Source organism: Sciurus vulgaris, assembly GCF_902686455.1.
Source record: "Sciurus vulgaris genome assembly, chromosome: 7".
Lineage (NCBI taxonomy): Eukaryota > Metazoa > Chordata > Mammalia > Rodentia > Sciuridae > Sciurus > Sciurus vulgaris.
In genome coordinates this window covers 58,152,490-58,167,788 of record NC_136467.1, presented here as the reverse complement: position 1 = coordinate 58,167,788, position 15,299 = coordinate 58,152,490, and the positions used below count along the sequence as shown (strand labels likewise).

The window sequence follows — 15,299 nt, the reverse complement described above, 5'->3', positions numbered from 1 at the left end:
GGTTGACAATATTTAATTATTTTTGTGACTTGGTGGTGGTGTACATTCTTTTTTGTTGTTGTTTTGCTGCTGAAAATCAACCCCAAGTGGGGTCTCAAGCATACAGGCAAGTGCTCTAGCACTAAGCTACGTACATCCTCGGCCCAGGAGGTATAACATATTTTTAATGATGTATGTTTAGCAATGTCCAGTGAATCCTTTAGGTGTTTTGAAATACATTATGAACAGTGAGTCAGAATAAATTTGCTTGCACATAATGGGCATTTTAGACATATTTTTCTTTTATTCCTTAAAAAGTATTAATTGTGCATTCTATTTTTATTAATTTAATAAATTTTTTATTGAGAAAATCTTAGCTAAGAGTTGGGATATTTAAAAACAAAAACTAGGAACCTGGGCCTAGCGGCACAGGCCTATAATACAAGCTATTTGGGAAGCTGAGGCAGAAAGATTACTTGAGCCCAGGAATTTGAGGCCAGCCTGGGCAAAATAGTCAGACCTTGTCTCTTAAAAAACAAACAAATAAACCTCCAGCCACAGTGGTGCTCACCTGTAATCCCAGTGACTCTCGAGGCTGAAACAGAAGGATTACTAGTTCCAGGCCAACCTGGATGACTTCATGAGACCCTCAGCAATTTAGTGAGGCCATGTCTCAAAACAAAAAAGTAAAAAGGGTTGGGGTTGTAGCTCAGTGGTAAAGTGCCCTTGGGTTCAATCCCCACTACCAAATAAAGTAGAAATAGAAAACAAACAATGAAAGGCAATAAGAATTCTTAGTCATCAAAGAATTCTTACTATCTTATGGAGACCAAAAGTTAAATAGTGGATAAATGCTATGCCAAATGCCAGTGCAGAAGGGTTCCAGGGAGGTTTCCTGGAGGGGATTGGGTGAAGAGGCTTAGTTGGAAAAGGGGAGGAATAAGAATTTCCTCAGGAGCAGGCTGACTATGCATCACCAATACTCACTGGAGGTCCATACTTGGGAAGAACTACTAGTGGCTCAGGGTGGTCTGAATGGGGGAGGGGTGTTAAGAGAGAAGACACAATTTTTTCTCATGTTAAATCATCCACAGTGGCAATCATTTGTACTAATCACACATTTATCTATTGAAACACTTACTGTGTCTAGTTATGGATTGAAATTTCTAATGAAATATGCAACTTAATAATGAGGTATTCAACCTTGAAGTACTTTTCCTATTACATCAGTGAGTATTTTAAAGACTTTCATAGGGGTTTCTCTTATCTGACCTAATCTTATCATTCCTGTCTATCAAAATGTAATAATACACAGCTCTAAATAATTTATTCCAATGCAAACATTTTTAGAGTAAAACTGAAAATAGAAACTTTTGCTTCCCTTCTTGAGTTTCTTGTATTTAGGTTTAGTCTTAAATCACTTCATTCTTTCTTTCAAAACTATGATGAACTTTGTATGTTTAGTTCTAAAAATTAAATGTACTGGTCTGTCTTTGGTATTTATCTAGGTATGTCATCTACAGATATCTTGTACTTCTGAGAAAGTGTACCTGGTTGCAATCTAAAGAGACTAGTCAGAGTACACTTAGGTTTCTGGTCAGTCTTTGACCAGTGTGGCCTTCTTAGGCCATCTAACCATATTCATTCATCTGTGCAGGACTTGTAGATACAGATGGAACATGCAGCACTTGCTGTGGCCTTTGTCTGTATTTGAGAAGGGGACATCCAGGTGGCCAGACTTATTTTCTGAGCATATGTAATTTCTATTGCAAGTTTTTAAGTTAGACAAAAATGAATTCATGTCCTGGCTGTGTGACTTAGGCAAGTTACTTTATCTCTCTGAATCTTATTTTCTGTATTGTAAAATAAAGACAATAGGCAACACACTGACTCTTGTGAATATGAAATGGAGGTTAGTCAATGTTAAAGTTTTATCACATTTCTGGGTACAAAGTAAAACTCAATACAGTTATCCTTTGCTATCTATGGAGAATTTGTTCCAGGACCCCAGTGGATAGTAGAATCCAAAGATACTTGAGTCCCTTATATAAAATGGTGTATAGTAATTGCAATATAATCTGCATAATCCTCTGGTGTACTTTAAGTCATCTTTAGATACTTTATAATACCCAATACAATGTAAGTGGTATGAATTGCTGTTATCTTTTATTGTTTAGGGAATAATGACAAGGAAAAAACTGTACATTTTCAGTACAGACAGTTGTTTTAAATGAAGAAAAAGAGGTCTATTTAGCTCATGATTTTTTTTTTCCAAATATTTCTTATCCATGATTGGTAGAGAATCCATGAATGGAGAGGGAAAGCTGTATAAGGGGAAAACAAACAAACAAACAAAACCTCTAACATATGAGTTTCTTTTTTGCTATATGATAGAAACGTTGTTTTCTTTTTGTTTCCTCTATTTAAAGCACCCTGCATTATTTTGATTAGAAATGGACTTTCAGGGCTGGAGGTGTGGCTGAGTGGTAGAGCACTTGCCTAACATAGGAAGGCCCTGATTTCTATTCCAAACACTGAAAAAAAAAAAAGAAGAAAAAAAAAAAAAAAAGAAAGAAAAGAATTTAATTAAGTCTTTTTTGCATTCTGCCTCTGAGCTATATCCCCAGCCCTTGTTTTACATTTTATTTTGAGACAGTCTCATTAATTTGCTAAGACTAGCCTTGAACTTGCAATCCTCCTGCCTCAGCTGGGATTACAGGCATGTGCCTCTGAGCTCAGTTAGATAAGTCTGTTTTTGTTTTATCTAATATTAAACTGATTAATACTGAGTTGTTTCTCATATGCCAAGGGCAACAGTTATTTTAGGTTTATTTTATTACACCACTGATAAACCAGAAATTTTTAAAAATATTTTTTAGGTGGATACAATACCTTTATTTATTTATTTTTTTAAATGTGGTGCTTAGGATCGAACCCAGGGCCTCACACGTGCTAGTCTAGTGCTCTACTACTGAGCCACAACCCCAACCCCCAAACCAGAAATTTTGATTTAGCTTTATGACTAACCATGATCTTGAGAAGTTATATTATTGCTCTACCTTCAGTTTCATGCTCTGTGACCTCATAATATTGTTCTATTTTGGTGGTGCTGGGGATTGAACCCAGGTTCTTGCATGACGGGCAAAGGAGGCAAGTGCTTTACCACTCATCTCCACCCCCCAGCACAGTAAGACTTTCTTCTTCACCTGTAGGACAGAAGTCATCACACTTTCTCTACAGAGATCTGTGAGGAGTGGATATTATACATGTAAAGCATCCAGCACCAGACCTGGCAGGTGCCTGATAGAAGAAAGGTGGTGGTTGGCAGCAGGAGTGAGAGTGGCAGTGAGGTTGTAATTTCTGTTGCCTTGTTAGTAAGGAGAGTAGCTTTAATAAGTGCATTGCTACTTTATCGGTGAAGTCAAACAACTTCAGCAGCCTGAAAGTTGTAACCAGCTCTGTCAAACTTTGAAGTACCTTTGAGTGTATGAATGCCTGCTTTAGTCTATATGAGGGAGGCCCTTCATGCACTCATTGACTTAAAAGTCTTACTATATGGGCATGTTAAAGAATTTTTATATATATATATATATAATATATATATAAATTACATACATATATTTATATAATTAAACATGTATTAAATATATTTTAGACATGTGTGTATAGGAAGCCAAAGATAAACTTTATGCTTGAAAAGTTGAAAGGAACCTCTTCTGAAGTGATTTTGGAGTCTAAACTTAGGATGGAATAATTCTTTGCCACTTATCTCTGTCATTATACCAATTTATTCATTCTCTATTTCTACATTTGAGTCATTCTATTTAGTCCATGAATGAGTGGTGATAAGTGACATAAACCCTTTTGGAGACCCTTAAAACTTTGGGACTTGGGTTTACTTCTTTAGTTTTTGTTTGTTCGTTTTTATTGTACTCGAGATCTAACCCAGGGCCTCCCAAATCCTACGTATGTGTTCTACCACTGAGCTACAAACCCAATCCGTCCTTTTTTAACTTGTTTTTTTTTTTTTTTTTTTTTTGTGGTGCTGGGGATTTGAACCCAGGGCCTGTGCTTGTGAGGCAAGCACTCTACCAACTGAGCTATCTCCCCAGTCTTCTTTTTTAACTTTTAATTATAAATCTAATTTGTAAGCTGAGAGAATGAATTGCTGGCCTACTATTTGTCCATGAGCAAATCAATGGAACAAATATGTTAGTTTTTTAGATTCTAATATTCATTTGAAATACCTATTTTATCAAGGTGGTGCCCACCTAGCTACTTGGTGAGGTTGAGGCTAGAGGATCATGAATTGAGCCCAGTTTGGGCAACATAGCAAAACCCTATCTCAAAAGAAAAAGAAAAATGACCATCTTTCTATGAGTATTAAAGACATGTATCCATCTTTAAGTTCACCTAACAGGTCATTTATATTTCAGAAATGTCTAAGTAGAGGGAAATTGATTTATTTTTTTCTAAAAACTTTATCTGGTCAAAATGAGATGATCATTTGAAGCTTGAATTTTATGATTTTCTATCTATCTTGAAAAGCTTTATCAAATAATTGCTCAATCTCCATTTCATATTGAATTTATTATATAGGAGATGTAGAGATCCTACTTATGAAAAGCAATACAATCTTATCTTTAGAAACGCTTTGCGAGGATTAGTGATGGGTTTTTCTGTGGCAAAAATTCCTGTTCAGATTTTTTTTTTTTCTTTTGATGCTGGGGATTGAACCTATGGTCTCATACATGCTAAGAAGGGGCTTTACCACTGAGCAACACCCCAGCCCCTGAATCTTATTGAAAGGATGAATTGAATTTTAGGTACTTTTTTATAGTTAGTAAACACTAACCACTTATTATGTATCAAACATTGTAAAATAGAACAGTGAAATTAGAGGTGATCCCGGCTTCTAAAATTGTAGTTTAATGGAGGGCGGGGTATGTGGTTGAAAATAAATAAAGTAGCATATGATGCTCCTTCTATTTGGAAATAGAAGATTTAATTCAATGCACTGAGGTCAAAGGAGGATTATCTTGAAGAAACAGAATTTATTTTTATCATGGAGACGTTTTATTCATATTGAATAATTAATGAGAAATTTATTCCCTGATATAGAAATCATCAAAGACTCCAAATCTTTTTGAGGTTATAATCATCTTAAATTATATTCAACTCCAGGCCAAAAAAAAAAAACTATGGAAACTTCTTTTCATAGTGGCATTTAAAACAAAATCATGTATTTGGGATTATGCATACATAATTTTCTCTAGTTCCTTAAAACATCTAGAGCCTGAGATTATATTATCTCAGCTCTTCTTTCACATTTTGGAAACTAGAAATAAAGATTGGGCTTGAAATTTGGAAAACTGCTTTTTAAAAGTTGGCTGAAATTATAAACATGATATTGATACTAGAATTATAGACTGAAAATAAATGATTCTTGGCATTCTTCAGATGGATCTATGAATCCAGAAAGGATTGTTCTTTAGTCTAAATTGTTGTCTCCTTGATTTTTTTGTCAAAATGATTCTGGAGTTGCTGATAAGGAGAGTCCTGCATTGCCTATTCTTTTTGTTGAGGTCAGAGTTGTGGCATCCGAGATCGAACTCAGGGGCACTTGACTGCTGAGCCACATCCCCAGTCCTATTTTGTATTTTATTTAGAGACAGGGTCTCACTGAGTTGCTTAGAACTTCATTTTTGAGGAGGCTGGCTTTGAACTCGAGATCCTCCTGTCTCAGCCTCCTGAGCGGCTGGTATTACAGGTGTTTGCCACCATACCCGGCTGTCTATGCTTTTAAAGAAGATGTTCTTCCTTAAAAGCAACTTGTCTTGATTAGGGGGGTAACTCAGTGGTAGAGCAAGTGCTTAGCATATGCAAAGACCTGGATTCAGTTCTGATGAACTATCTATATAGTCATATGAAATTGCCTGGCACATCAACACATGTCTTTTCATACACTCACCTTAGAGAAGTAAATTCTGAGCTTTTACCCAGAGGACACTGAAGTATGAATTCAATATTTTGTCCCAAAGTAGATTTTCAAGGTAAAGTATGTGTGACTGTCACACTTGGGAGTTTAGCAAGAAAGGCCAATTAATTGTTTATGAGTCTTACCAGTGTATTTAGAGCTTCCTCAATATAGAGCTGCATTGAGCTAACCCAAATTTTTCATTCAAATGCTCTATGGATTCAGATTTATGAGAAGTCCTCAATCGAAATGGTGATCACCTGCCTAATGCTGTCTTTCCAGCACTGTGCATCTCCAGAATTGGCCTGGTCAGTGGAAATGAAATGACCACAGAGACCCCCTTAAGACTAGGGGATCATTTTGACAAGTTACCAGGAGACCCCAAGGCCATGTAAACCAGGCAGAGAATCCAAAGTCCATTCACAGTATCCCGACTTCTCTCACTACCAGGTTATAGCCAAATGCAGTTTGTGCGTGTAACTAAGACAGAAAAATGAAACACAGAATTAACAAGGGCCTTCTGCTTCTTACTAATCCGTAGATGATGAGTGAAAGTCAGTGGTATTAAGCTTGGCAAAATATTCTGGAGCAAAGGAAGTTGGCAGCTGGTGGTGCTTATTATGGTTATGCGCCATGTCAAACCAGTGACCCTGACTGAGTCTCAGTCATCAGACATCAGGGTTATGGTATCCCAAAGGCAATATTAATAGATCAAGTAAGAGATTTAGCCAATAGTTACACAAAAACACCATATGTAACACTCCTCTTAATTTTTTCAAATTAGTTGATAAACAGTAGCATAAAGCTCCTGGTAGTCTTTTCAAATTCTTTAACTGAATAAGTCTTTATTTTGCAGCTGAGGTACAAAGTCAAAATAATATGCATATGTATAAGATAAGAAAATAGAGGAAGCATTTGACTTATAAAACCAACTTCAAATCACTTCAGTGGAAACATTACTTTCCATCAAGATTTGATTGAAAGAAGCAGTTTAATGTACACTGTATCAGACATTATTCTAAGCACTTTATAAAGTATTGTTTTAAAGCCATAAAATGCCACTTAAAATTATGGAGTCTGTCTATATTATACCATATTGTATGCAGTAAATTCATTACACCCCTGAGAAGTTGGGATATTCTATCATCACATTTTAGAGCTAAAACGAGGCACAAAAGGACTTGGTAATTTGGCCAAATAGGGGTCTTGGGTCCTTGTGGTTAATCACCACAAGTTGATTACTGTGGTTAGTGCTGATTCTTTTATTTTCCCACAATGAGTAGATTTAGGCTCTGGAGCTCCCAAGCAGAAATTCAAATATATATTGGAAATCAAGTTAATATTTGGTACTAGAAAATTCCTATGTTAAGCAGTGGAGAGAATAATATATAACTTCCAAGAAATATGAGTACAATAAAATCATAGAAGAAAAAGAAACCCTAGAAGAGAAATTCAAAAGTGCATGTTATAAATGTGAGTATCCTGTCTAGATCTTGATTCTGGGTCTTTTGCCTTAGTTATATCAGGATATAGCATATTAAGAGGTTGACCTAGTTTGTATTATCTTTGTCCTTGGAATGTAAGGTGACCCTTTCAATTTACAGTTGCTACTTGGATTAAGTAGGAAAGTCAGAATTTCTCAGGTTGAGCTCAGTTTCATGGCACATGCCTGCCTGTAAACTTGGGAGGCTGAGGCAGGAAGATCACTAGTTCAAAGCCAGTCTCAGCAACTTAGTGAGGTCCTAAGCAACTGAGCAAGACCCTGTCTCTAAATAAATATAAAAAAAGGGCTGGGGATGTGGCTTAGTGGTTGAGGGTCCCTGGGTTCAATCCCCAGTAACAAAAAAAAAAAAAAAAAAAAAAAAAAAAAGTTTCCTATGTTGCTTTAACAGTTGATGCAGAAAGCTGCTTCAGAAGCCCCTTTGGATTTTCTCCCCAATTTATCCTTGAGGATTCCCTGGCAACAAAGGCAGGTTCCACCTACAGTTGACCTTACAGTTCAAAGATTATAAATTGCTGTCGATATTTATTCCACTTGAGATTCATAAATAAACTCACACTCTCATTTTGTGGATGAGAAAACTGGAGTTCATAAAAGGTAATGCAGATAGAGCAAGCAGGCTAAAAGTCAGATTTCTGATTTCTGTTCACCTGTTCTCCTGGGTTCTCTTGGATTGCAGACTCTACCTCCACTCCTGGCCTATATTCAGCTTTGACTCACCTAACCTTCTGATGACTATGTCCCTGGAAATTTTCCCGTTTCCACAACCAACAACTGTGGGACTGATCCCTAGTTTGAATTACTAATTATCTAGCTGGTATCTACACTATATTCTGGTTACTGACGTACTGGATACTTTCAGAGTTTCTGCTATAATTATTACTTTACCCACTGCCTAAATGAATAAACCAAAATAACTTAATTCATGTTTTACAACAAATGTAAACCTTGAATGAGTCATATTTTAAAATAATAAAATGCCACTTAAAATTATGGAGTCTGTCTATATTGTACCATATTGTATGCAAGAGCTCTCTTTATGGGGCTTGAAGTGATGACAGTGCTGTGACATGTAATATATTTTATTTATGATTTGTCATTCAAATGTTTTCATAATACTGGTGGATTCATAAATATCCCATGAAGGCACAGCTTGATTATTTTTGCATTTGCTATTAGAAGATTGGATAGATGAAGCAACTATTGACATTTATGTTGAAATACAGTGTCTCCTTTATCTGTGCGTCATGTACAAACCAAGGAGCTGACACATTTCAAGCTGGTGCAGTGAAGGCTCACCCAGGCCTTGCCAGCCATTCTTGGCTCTACTGCCTTGCACATGTTGGCTTGATTTCCCATGGTTTAGCTCCCAGGAACTAAGCAGTTGTTATTATCTGTAAAACAAGAAAATACAGTTACTGGAAGGGTGGGGTTACAAAACTGTTCTCTTAGTATTGGCTATTCAAAACAATTTTTTAAGATTCAATTATCGATCTGGAATCCTTCATTGGAGTATACTTTGGATTGAAACAAGAGCAATTATATTCCTATGTGAGTGTGTCCATAAACATGTTTAAACAAGCTAATCTAAAACAATATTTTATATATGTTTTCCAAGATAAAAGCAAAGTGTGACAGGATGCCTGGCATTTGCTCCAAGTTTTTACTTCTACCAGTTTGCATTTTTTGATTGTCCTAATCTCCCTGTAAAAAGTTCCTAGTCCTTTTATCTACAAGTCTTGGTAGTTAGTGCATTGTGGGCACTTAATTGTGCCCTTCCCACTTATTTCACTTTTATTAAAAGATTTCTTAAATAAATATATATACATACAAACATATATTTTATATAAATATAAATATTTATATATTATTTGATAAAAATATATACAATTATATTTATTTATTTATCCATCCATAAGGGGACAGCCAGTCCTAGATGTATCTGAAAGGAAGAAGATACAGACAGGATGTGCCTCTTTTCCCTTCTTTTTTTTTCCCTCCAGAGATGCTCCTCAGGAATTTATGCCTCACTTCTTTGCTTACACAGGCTTCCTGGTTGCCTTTCTGTGTATGTAAGCATACTTTGGCTACAATTCCATTAATTTGCAAAGTCTGCATGAGTTAGATAAAGAAGAGCACAAACTTATATCCTAATGCCACCCAGTGACTGATCAACAAAGACCAAAAGTGATGATCAGTTAGATTTGGTTATGTTTACTGAGACATGGCATGGGATTAATGGAGGAAGAAAATTCTATTCAGTCAGATGATCCCCAATCTATATATCAGATTAAACAAATATAAGGAAATTTCACTGAAAATAAACTGGACAAGGAGCATGAACAATTGTTGAGTACTTATTATGTGACAGTTGCTCTCATATTCAGTGTATCTCATTTAATCTTCAAAATAGTTCTGCAAAGTAGTTCATCTTACCCCCACATTTATAATTGAGACGACAGAATCTGAACAGATGAGTCAGCTAGTACATGAGAGCAATATTTTTTGACTTAATTTTTATTGGTGCATTATGATTATACATAATAGTGGGATTTGTTGAGACATTCATTCATGCACACAACATAATTTGGTCTATTTATCCTCCAGTATCTCCCCTACTCCCTCCCACAGGTTTCCATCCCTCTACTTCGCTGGTCTCCCTTCTGTTTTCATGGGTCCCCCTACAATTCCCCATGTCTCTTCCTTCTTTTTTCCCTGTAGTTTCCATATATGAGAAAATATATGACCCTTGATTTTTTGAGTCTGTCTTATTTCACTTAATATAATGGTCAGAGTAATATTTGAACCCAATTCTTCCTGACACAAAACTCATAATATTTTCACTATATCATGAGAAACTAAAGCCTACTGAATGAGTAGTTGGTAGAGGGTGTGTGTGCATGCATGGAGTTAGTTGGCTAAAGAACAGAAACATTCAGAAGAAATTGGTTCACTCTCAGGGCTATCACCACCAGGAAGGTGAATTTCTATTTTTAACTATCTGAACCCTCCCTGATCACATCGTAGAAAAGGGTAATAGGCAGTAACAAAGAATTCAGGTGCCTTGGGTAGTTCTTGGGGCACCCTTGTTTACCTGGCAACACCTGAAGGATGATTTTACCAAGAATGTGACTCGAGAACAGAAGTGTTAACTAAACTTGTTGCACCTGATTTCCAATCTAGCCTAAAAACCACAGTCTTACTACATGATGCAGGGATGATTCAGAGTATAGAGGGATCTTGATGGAAAACATTGGGATTTGTCACTTTGCATAAGGGTTAACCACAGCCCGAAAGAGGAAAGAACCTGCCGATGACCCAAACTCCAAATTTATAGGAGATACTATGGGCTTGGAAGATGTAGAGTTCTATGGTGTAAAGGATTATGAAGATCCCTTAAATAATCTTTGTCTTTATAGGAGCTAGTAAATTTGTTTTTAGTGCCTGTTTAAAATTGAATTTTATTTTGTCCTTTATGTATTTGAGAGACTCGTAGTATTATTTAAGAAGGTGCTTTCATTTCTATGAATGATCATTATAGACCAAAACTAACTCACAGTAGGTCACAGGAGAGTAAATTGCTTTTTATATTATACTAAACTGAAAATTTATATGCTCTGGTATTTAGATTTAAGGTAGTTATTTAAAGCAAAAGTGATTGTATTTATTAGTAACCATTCAAGTTCAAGAGAACAATTGGAAATTTGCTTCTTTATCTTAAACCACACACTCTTATTATAGACCTTCTCTAATTTTAAAAGCAATTATCCAGTGATAATTGTCTTTGAATCGTCAGGTTTTCTGTCATTTGTGACCTGAGTAACTGAGCAGATGGTACCTTTCTTCAAAGCGGTCTTGGTGGAGGGTCTTCAGTGACTGTGTCTGTACTATTCAGGAAGGTTAGTAAACCTGAGGGTGAAACTGGTGTAACTCATCTACTGAATAAACACTCTGATAGTGCTGTGTGGGAGGCCCTGGGGTGTGAGCTGGCCAACCAGTTCAAGTTCTATTGTTGGAAAAGTCTTACTGTCTCCTGTCTTCCAGAGAAGCTGTGATAGTCACCATTAAAACAGGGAAAGTTACTACACTTACCATTATAGGAAAGAAGAAGAGAAAATGCTCAAACATGTACCAGATGGACTGAGATCAGATAAAGGAGTGTAAACATCACAGGGGATGAAGGATTTACAATTCTCAAGAACTCTCAACATTATTAACTGCTAAAGGAGTCTCAGAAAGCAGTTGATGTTAGGGTTTATATTCACCATCAGATATATGTCTCCATAGTCTCTAAATTGATGGCTCTGTTTTGGTCTTTATCCAAAGAGAGATAACCAGGTGCTGTGGCACATATCTATAATCCTAGTGACTCTGGAGGGTAAGACAGGAGAATCACAAGTTCAAGGTGAGCCTGAGCAGCTTAGCGAGACCCTTTCTCAATATAAAAATTAAATAAGGGCTGAAAGTATAGCTCAGTGGTAAAGCACCCCTAGGTTCAATCCCCAGTGACACAAAAACAAAATATAAACAGAAGATAAAGTTGTATATATGTGTGTGTAAACATAAATATATGCACACCCACACACACACACTTTCTAGTACTTGGTACTTCACTTACATACGTACTCATGGCTAGATTACATATTTGGTAAATTATGGATATGCTCACATTAGTAAAGTAGGGATGAGAGAAAAATAAATCCAAAATATGCCTGGAAGTTTTGTATTATTTTAAGATAATAATCTTTGCTGTAGGGTTTAGAATTGTTTTTATTTTGAACAATATATGGTGTAGAGGAGGCATAATCATTTTAGTGATTAAAGTTTATAAAGATAATAATATGAACTTCTACAAATACCTTATTTAAAGACTTCTGGGTGGAGGGGAGTCAGGGAAAAGTATGCTGTGAACTATGGAAAGTAATAGAGAGACATGCCCATCTATTCATGTGTTCTTCTCATGAGTTGGATTCCAGACCCTGAATTAGCACTTTATCTTTCTCAAGGAGGATTGATTGGTTGGCATCATTTTGTTAAATGCCCTGTCCAGTTCTTTCAAGTGATTAAATTGGTGAACATCCCCTGTTCTTTTATAATTGAGACTCTAATTTTATTTATTGATGTAATCATTTTTTGGCAGCTTTGCCATATAGTTATAAAAATCTCTAACCTTACTAACTATGGATAACACTACCAACATTGTTTCTTTCTGTGCATACTTATGTATAATTTAGCACTTAAGCACCTGTAATCCCAGCAACTCTTGAGGCTGAGGCAGGAGGATTGCAAGTTCAAGGTCAGCCTTAGCAATTTAGCAAAACTCCTCAGCAATTTAGTGAGACCTTGTCTCAAAATAAAAAATAAAAAGGGCTAGGTATGAAGCTCATGGTTAAGTTCCCTGGGTTCAATTTCTGATGCCCCCCAGCCCCCCCCCAAAAAAAAGAAATTACAAAGGCAGAAATTTAGATACCTTTTGCATCTTTTATTTTTCACTTAACATTGTATCATAAGCATCTTCCCACTTAAGTAAAATGTATAAAATAGTTTTCTTGTTTATTCCTTCATTGCTGGACATTCAGGTTCTTTCTAGCTTTTCATCATGATTAATGCTGCAGTGAAAATCTCTAAAAATGTAAAACCTTAAACCCCAGTCTCTGGATGTTCCCTGTTTGTCCTTCCAGTCATTTTCCAGCCTCCTCTGTGCCTAGAGAGCTGTACTTATGGACTGGGGAGGCCATGGTCTGTCCCTCTGCCTTCTAGTTAGGTTTGGCTAATGGAAAGCTTTGGGGGAGAGGTCAGGCTGGATCTTTGGTTGTGGTTTGTTAATCCATAGAAGGCCACAGCTCCTGATGGGTTGGCCTCTTTGATAGCTCAGAACTTGCCAATTCCAGTACCGCTCCCTCCTCTTGCCTATGGGTCCAGGGGTAAAAGTGGCTTCCTGCTGCGGGGGATACCCTGGGATGCTCTGTTCCTTTTTAGTTTTCCTTACCTGCTCACATCTTGTATATAGTCAGTTCTTTAAACACTTGCAGTCCCTCTTTTGTGGGTACCATCTGTTCCCTGCTGAGATCCTGACTGACATAATCTAAATCTAAGTGGAATGCTCTTTTCATTATATTTCAGGTCTGAGGCTTTGTAATGCAGAAGGACAAAGGACAGTATAGAATTGGGCAAGGGAGTTAAATTAGTTCAGGTCTAAGCTGGTGTTTAAAAAAAATGACACAAATTGAATGAAAATACTCTCATAGAGATATGAGCAAAAATCTAATGGAACTGAGAGAAGGGAGCAGCAAATCCTCCCACTTTGTTAACACCTGCACTTGAAAGACAGGGAGACCTGCCCTGCAAAATGCTCTCAGTTCTCTCCTTTCATTTGGATGTTATTGGCTCCGTTGTTTTATTTCCCTTTTCCTTCAGGGCTTGTGTGGCTAATCCCTTATGCTTTTCTGCCTGTTCTTGGGCAGTTTGTGCATCTACTTCTAAAGTCCTCTGTATACACTTGTATATCCCTTCTTTGTCCACATGTTTACACACGACCTCTCCCTTGTGGAAAGCGCTCTCAGGATTTTGTGTGCTGAACATGGGTTGTGGGTATTTCCCTCATACCAGCAACCTCCTTCTTAATCCTGAAACGGGACATGATGCATATAGCAAGCAGTTAACTTCATTCCATCTTGCTTCAGCTCTAAAATCTCAGTCTATAATTTTCCAGAACTGATGCCAAAGCAGCCCCTAAACCCACTGGGGCTGTTAATACTTTACAGATCTTTTAAATCAAATGTTCATGTCTTCAGACAGGGTCCCCACTCATGTAGAATACTGAGGCTTATTCCAAGACTTGGGTTTTAAGATTTCTCTGTTGTGAATTAGGTCACTTTGGGGAAATCACCTCAACTCTTTGGGCCTCAGGGTATTCTTCAGTGGAATCTGATGCTACCAACTGTCTGGTCCCTAACCAGCCTGGTGATAGGCTCCCTTGAAATAGTGAGAAGTGTAGCTGAGAAACCGGAGGCCCTAGGCACTGGGAAGCCCCAGGACCTCTGGCTCACACCTCAGCTGGGCTCTCCTTGATTATTTTCTGGAAGACTTGTTTGTTCTCTTCTTCTGTCTCTCTCCCTCTCTTTTTCCCTATCTCCCCAACCCCACTTTTAATTTTCTTTTCTTTTCTTTTCTTTTTTTTTTTTTTTTTAAGATAGAGCCTCATTTTTGTTGTCCAGGCTGGTCTCAAATATCTGGGCTCAAGTGATCCTTCTGCCTCAGCCTCCTAAATAGCTATAGGGTGTACCACCCCCTGGGCTCTGCTCTTTTCTTTTTTCAAAAGTGAGTGGATAATGGACTGAAGATGGAGCTCAGTGGCAGAGCACTTGCCTAGGATGGAGGAGGCCTTGGGTTTAATCCCCAGCACTGCAAAAGATAAAAAAAAATTAAAAAAAATAAAAAAAAAAAAAGGTGGATAGTTTGGCAGGATTCACATGCCCCTACCTTTACTCCATCTTACCCTCCTCTCTGGTCATTCCTTCCCAGTTCCTGTCTGGAATTCTGGTCTGAAGCTGCTGGGTACACTCCTATTCATCTCCCTGTGCGAAGTGGTGAGGGCTGGGGATGCTGTCGCTGTTGGTCTCTCTGGCATTCTTCCCCACTCCTCTTGGTCTTCTTCTTTCCCATTGCCTGGGATTATGGCATCTGGATGTGCCTGCGTATATCTCCTCTTCAGCCATTGCCACCAGGTTGCCTTTATCTTGCAGACAATATATTTCATGAAGGAAGCTCATGGGCTCCCCAAATAATCCTGAGGGAGAGAGTTGGTTGTTTTCATTTCACAAATTAAGCAATTGAGGCCTG

At 37.3% G+C, this 15,299-nt stretch overlaps 1 protein-coding gene across 1 annotated transcript in view; it reads left to right on the top strand.

The window, feature by feature from the left end:
• The window catches only part of CRYBG1 (crystallin beta-gamma domain containing 1), a 226,187-nt gene that overhangs the window by 1,144 nt on the left and 209,744 nt on the right, over window positions 1–15,299 (top strand). The window lies entirely within an intron of this gene.